General features: G+C 45.4%; 5 non-coding genes across 5 annotated transcripts; all 5 read right to left on the minus strand.

Moving 5' to 3' along the window:
* Positions 1-18: 18 nt before the first annotated feature.
* trnal-caa (transfer RNA leucine (anticodon CAA)) lies at positions 19-128 on the minus strand. The gene is made up of 2 exons: positions 91-128; positions 19-64 (listed from the first exon to the last, which is right to left on the minus strand). It is a non-coding gene; the product is annotated as a tRNA-Leu (tRNA).
* A 2250-nt stretch (positions 129-2378) lies between these two features.
* trnak-cuu (transfer RNA lysine (anticodon CUU)) lies at positions 2379-2451 on the minus strand. The gene has a single exon. It is a non-coding gene; the product is annotated as a tRNA-Lys (tRNA).
* Positions 2452-2783: 332 nt separating this feature from the next.
* On the minus strand, positions 2784-2893 carry trnal-caa (transfer RNA leucine (anticodon CAA)). The gene is made up of 2 exons: positions 2856-2893; positions 2784-2829 (listed from the first exon to the last, which is right to left on the minus strand). It is a non-coding gene; the product is annotated as a tRNA-Leu (tRNA).
* A 2250-nt stretch (positions 2894-5143) lies between these two features.
* Positions 5144-5216, minus strand: trnak-cuu (transfer RNA lysine (anticodon CUU)). Its single transcript has one exon. It is a non-coding gene; the product is annotated as a tRNA-Lys (tRNA).
* Positions 5217-5547: 331 nt separating this feature from the next.
* trnal-caa (transfer RNA leucine (anticodon CAA)) lies at positions 5548-5657 on the minus strand. The gene is made up of 2 exons: positions 5620-5657; positions 5548-5593 (listed from the first exon to the last, which is right to left on the minus strand). It is a non-coding gene; the product is annotated as a tRNA-Leu (tRNA).
* Positions 5658-6000: the final 343 nt, after the last annotated feature.

Genomic DNA, 6000 nt, shown 5'->3' on the forward strand with positions numbered 1-6000 from the left:
AAGGAAATATTTTTTTTTTGTCAGGAGTGGGATTTGAACCCACGCCTCCATTCAGAGACCAGAATCCCCTGTGGCGAGGAAGGAGTTTACCTTGAGTCTGGCGCCTTAGACCGCTCGGCCATCCTGACACATTATTTATGTGAACTGTGAGTATACAGAATCAGATCCGTTATTACAGTAGCACAAATGACCGTACCTATACTTTGGTAAAAAAACACATCAAACTGCTGTCTCTTTTTAAAGGAGTTTGATGTGGTTGTTGTCACATCAAACTACTGCGTCCTTTAAAAGTCCACATCAAGCTAATGCTTCGTTTTAAAGTCTATTGCAATTGAGATGTCAGTCGAGAGCCGTAACAGCAGTAGTGCATCCAAGAAAGCTGTGTATTGAATGGATATAGAACCTTTAGTGAAGCAGGAGCCAACAGGCTATTCACATCCTTGTGTAGGGTCTCAAACTACAGGTATTCAGTTTACGATTAAGGAAGATTTCTTAGCAGAAACGAGACAAGACGGGGCACCAGGGTAAAACCCAAAAAGCTAAGATACGGTCCTTAATCGCGCTCGTTAAAAGGTCTGAAGGGTGTTTCACGATTCAGGGACTTACGCATAGTCTAATCAAACAAACAATAGTCAATAACTCTTTCGTGTAGTTTATTTATCAAAAGGGCAATCAAAAAGGGCACCAGAGCAGAAATGCGCACAGGTAAATCACAGGTGATGTTATATCAGATTTAACAGCAGATTTCATGCAGATAATGTTAAACCAGGGTTTTGCCTTTGATAATCAAACGTGTCTATGCTAATCTATATCAAAAAGAGGGAAAGTGAGAAGCTAAGGGAGGAGGAACAGCTGAGTTCTACCCAAATCACGCCACAAAAGAACCGCACACTGAAGTCGGCTTACGATTTTGTAGAACTCGGTCCGGCTGGTCCTTGTCCGCGGACGAGATCCGTGGCGAGGCAGCGGCGTGGAGCGGTGTGGCGGGCGAAGGCAGTGGCGTGCCGCGATATCCGTGACGCGGGGCGGCAGCGGTGGCGCGAGGCGGCGCGTGGAGCGGTGTGGCGGGCGAAGGCAGTGGCGTGCCGCGATGTCCGTGACGCGGGGCGGCAGCGGTGGCGCGAGGTGGCGCGTGGCGATGTCCGGGAGTTCCTTAGCGGTAGAACGCTTTAGCTGCGTGTTAGCTCCTCACGCGGCCTTTACTCAGATGAGAACGTAGCGCTGATCTACGTAAACGGCGTAGATTACTTCAAAAATAGTAGAAGCGAAGTAGAAAAGAAAGTCTCTGTCCGGTTTAGCGCTTAAGCTTAGTTCCAGGTGTTTCCAGGTGTTTTCAGAGTTCAGGGGGGCGATGAGGCTGGCCTAGTCTTGTCGACCCACGTGGCGGACGCTTTGTTGAGACAAAGGAAAAGTAAACAGGCTCGTCCGTGGAGACGGCTTCAAAGAGATAGACAAAGGCTTGAACAAAAAAAAAGGAAGAAGAGAGCAAGAAGAGAAGAGAGGAGAAGAGAGCGTTCCAAGCTCGGAGCGTCTTTTTGTCACCTAGCGCCGCAGGGCATGCTGGGAGCGAAAGGGGCGGGCGCTACTGCGACGACACGTTAAACACTTTTGGCAGTTTGTGCACATTATTCCTTGAGGTAGATACATTTTACATCTTCTTTCACCTGTGATGGGCACTCGAGTTAAAGCATTGGGAATATAAAACCTTAAACAGTGGAAAAATACGTAACACAAGGTGAAACATGAGGTGTACGGAGTTGATTCGGACAAACATTCATGGCATAATCACATAAAACAGTTTTCATCGGGGCGTCCTCCTGTAAGACTGTGGGGGAGAAGGTCTGTTATCGCCAAAGTCACAGCGGCTCCCTGCGGTGAGGGAGAGAGGGAGAAAGAAAACCCCCCAATGTTCAAAGAGAGTTTTTCTGTTATCTGGCCGTGGAATGTCCATCTCCATTCCCCTACACTTGCAATGAGGTCAAATATAGGACAAACCCATTGTCAGGAGTGGGATTAGAACCCATTCCTCCACTTGTAGACCAAATTTGCTTACGCTTAGGTAGGAGTTTACCTTGACCCTGACACCTTGGACATTTCAGCGATGCTGACATTGAGCTCCCTTATCTCGAAGATAACGTTCCAAAAATCAGTACAAAGTAAATGCTTTGGCAACCTTACACTAGATGAAGTCTTTCCAATTATGTACAGTCCATATAAAGAGATGACTTTAACAGGTGATGAGAATTGAGTGAAATAGTTCAAATCTCATTGTTACAGAGGGTTTAATTCTTCTTCTTTCGGTTCCAACAGAAGAAAATTTATGACCAAGATTTCACGGGTTGTAATGGCGAGCAGTCCATAAAGCTTAAAATCAACTCCGCCCAACGTGGGGCTCGAACCCACGACCCTGAGATTAAGAGTCTCATGCTCTACCGACTGAGCTAGCCAGCCTGGCTGCCCAAAAGGCAAAAAAAGGTCATAATGAAAACCCAGAATTTTTCAGTACTAAGTCTGGTAAATTAATCTGTCACTTTAATTTCTCAGTGAGTGGTCACAATTACAGTATAAGACATATGATACAGTTCACTCTGAATGTACTCAATGCTTTGACAGTACAGCATCTACGTAGTAGATTGGCCATCACATCACAATTCATCATTGGAAGTAACACTTCATTTGAAATCTTAAGCCAATACGACAATTTTTCATCCATTGTCACACATATGTGCTTGTAAATTAGGGTGTAAAAATGGCTTCCTTTCCAAAGGAAATATTTTTTTTTTTGTCAGGAGTGGGATTTGAACCCACGCCTCCATTCAGAGACCAGAATCCCCTGTGGCGAGGAAGGAGTTTACCTTGAGTCTGGTGCCTTAGACCGCTCGGCCATCCTGACACTTTATTTATGTGAACTGTGAGTATACAGAATCAGATCCGTTATTACAGTAGCACAAATGACCGTACCTATACTTTGGTAAAAAAACACATCAAACTGCTGTCTCTTTTTAAAGGAGTTTGATGTGGTTGTTGTCACATCAAACTACTGCGTCCTTTAAAAGTCCACATCAAGCTAATGCTTCGTTTTAAAGTCTATTGCAATTGAGATGTCAGTCGAGAGCCGTAACAGCAGTAGTGCATCCAAGAAAGCTGTGTATTGAATGGATATAGAACCTTTAGTGAAGCAGGAGCCAACAAGCTATTCACATCCTTGTGTAGGGTCTCAAACTACAGGTATTCAGTTTACGATTAAGGAAGATTTCTTAGCAGAAACGAGACAAGACGGGGCACCAGGGTAAAACCCAAAAAGCTAAGATACGGTCCTTAATCGCGCTCGTTAAAAGGTCTGAAGGGTGTTTCACGATTCAGGGACTTACGCATAGTCTAATCAAACAAACAATAGTCAATAACTCTTTCGTGTAGTTTATTTATCAAAAGGGCAATCAAAAAGGGCACCGGAGCAGAAATGCGCACAGGTAAATCACAGGTGATGTTATATCAGATTTAACAGCAGATTTCATGCAGATAATGTTAAACCAGGGTTTTGCCTTTGATAATCAAACGTGTCTATGCTAATCTATATCAAAAAGAGGGAAAGTGAGAAGCTAAGGGAGGAGGAACAGCTGAGTTCTACCCAAATCACGCCACAAAAGAACCGCACACTGAAGTCGGCTTACGATTTTGTAGAACTCGGTCCGGCTGGTCCTTGTCCGCGGACGAGATCCGTGGCGAGGCAGCGGCGTGGAGCGGTGTGGCGGGCGAAGGCAGTGGCGTGCCGCGATATCCGTGACGCGGGGCGGCAGCGGTGGCGCGAGGCGGCGCGTGGAGCGGTGTGGCGGGCGAAGGCAGTGGCGTGCCGCGATGTCCGTGACGCGGGGCGGCAGCGGTGGCGCGAGGTGGCGCGTGGCGATGTCCGGGAGTTCCTTAGCGGTAGAACGCTTTAGCTGCGTGTTAGCTCCTCACGCGGCCTTTACTCAGATGAGAACGTAGCGCTGATCCACGTAAACGGCGTAGATTACTTCAAAAATAGTAGAAGCGAAGTAGAAAAGAAAGTCTCTGTCCGGTTTAGCGCTTAAGCTTAGTTCCAGGTGTTTCCAGGTGTTTTCAGAGTTCAGGGGGGCGATGAGGCTGGCCTAGTCTTGTCGACCCACGTGGCGGACGCTTTGTTGAGACAAAGGAAAAGTAAACAGGCTCGTCCGTGGAGACGGCTTCAAAGAGATAGACAAAGGCTTGAACAAAAAAAAAGGAAGAAGAGAGCAAGAAGAGAAGAGAGGAGAAGAGAGCGTTCCAAGCTCGGAGCGTCTTTTTGTCACCTAGCGCCGCAGGGCACGCTGGGAGCGAAAGGGGCGGGCGCTACTGCGACGACACGTTAAACACTTTTGGCAGTTTGTGCACATTATTCCTTGAGGTAGATACATTTTACATCTTCTTTCACCTGTGATGGGCACTCGAGTTAAAGCATTGGGAATATAAAACCTTAAACAGTGGAAAAATACGTAACACAAGGTGAAACATGAGGTGTACGGAGTTGATTCGGACAAACATTCATGGCATAATCACATAAAACAGTTTTCATCGGGGCGTCCTCCTGTAAGACTGTGGGGGAGAAGGTCTGTTATCGCCAAAGTCACAGCGGCTCCCTGCGGTGAGGGAGAGAGGGAGAAAGAAAACCCCCCAATGTTCAAAGAGAGTTTTTCTGTTATCTGGCCGTGGAATGTCCATCTCCATTCCCCTACACTTGCAATGAGGTCAAATATAGGACAAACCCATTGTCAGGAGTGGGATTAGAACCCATTCCTCCACTTGTAGACCAAATTTGCTTACGCTTAGGTAGGAGTTTACCTTGACCCTGACACCTTGGACATTTCAGCGATGCTGACATTGAGCTCCCTTATCTCGAAGATAACGTTCCAAAAATCAGTACAAAGTAAATGCTTTGGCAACCTTACACTAGATGAAGTCTTTCCAATTATGTACAGTCCATATAAAGAGATGACTTTAACAGGTGATGAGAATTGAGTGAAATAGTTCAAATCTCATTGTTACAGAGGGTTTAATTCTTCTTCTTTCGGTTCCAACAGAAGAAAATTTATGACCAAGATTTCACGGGTTGTAATGGCGAGCAGTCCATAAAGCTTAAAATCAACTCCGCCCAACGTGGGGCTCGAACCCACGACCCTGAGATTAAGAGTCTCATGCTCTACCGACTGAGCTAGCCAGCCTGGCTGCCCAAAAGGCAAAAAAAGGTCATAATGAAAACCCAGAATTTTTCAGTACTAAGTCTGGTAAATTAATCTGTCACTTTAATTTCTCAGTGAGTGGTCACAATTACAGTATAAGACATATGATACAGTTCACTCTGAATGTACTCAATGCTTTGACAGTACAGCATCTACGTAGTAGATTGGCCATCACATCACAATTCATCATTGGAAGTAACACTTCATTTGAAATCTTAAGCCAATACGACAATTTTTCATCCATTGTCACACATATGTGCTTGTAAATTAGGGTGTAAAAATGGCTTCCTTTCCAAAGGAAATATTTTTTTTTTGTCAGGAGTGGGATTTGAACCCACGCCTCCATTCAGAGACCAGAATCCCCTGTGGCGAGGAAGGAGTTTACCTTGAGTCTGGTGCCTTAGACCGCTCGGCCATCCTGACACTTTATTTATGTGAACTGTGAGTATACAGAATCAGATCCGTTATTACAGTAGCACAAATGACCGTACCTATACTTTGGTAAAAAAACACATCAAACTGCTGTCTCTTTTTAAAGGAGTTTGATGTGGTTGTTGTCACATCAAACTACTGCGTCCTTTAAAAGTCCACATCAAGCTAATGCTTCGTTTTAAAGTCTATTGCAATTGAGATGTCAGTCGAGAGCCGTAACAGCAGTAGTGCATCCAAGAAAGCTGTGTATTGAATGGATATAGAACCTTTAGTGAAGCAGGAGCCAACAAGCTATTCACATCCTTGTGTAGGGTCTCAAACTACAGGTATTCAG

The sequence above is a fragment of the Eucyclogobius newberryi genome, unplaced genomic scaffold (genome assembly GCF_026437365.1).
Source record: "Eucyclogobius newberryi isolate DKJ021-1_F unplaced genomic scaffold, fEucNew1.0.hap1 SCAF_55, whole genome shotgun sequence".
Classification (NCBI taxonomy): domain Eukaryota; kingdom Metazoa; phylum Chordata; class Actinopteri; order Gobiiformes; family Gobiidae; genus Eucyclogobius; species Eucyclogobius newberryi.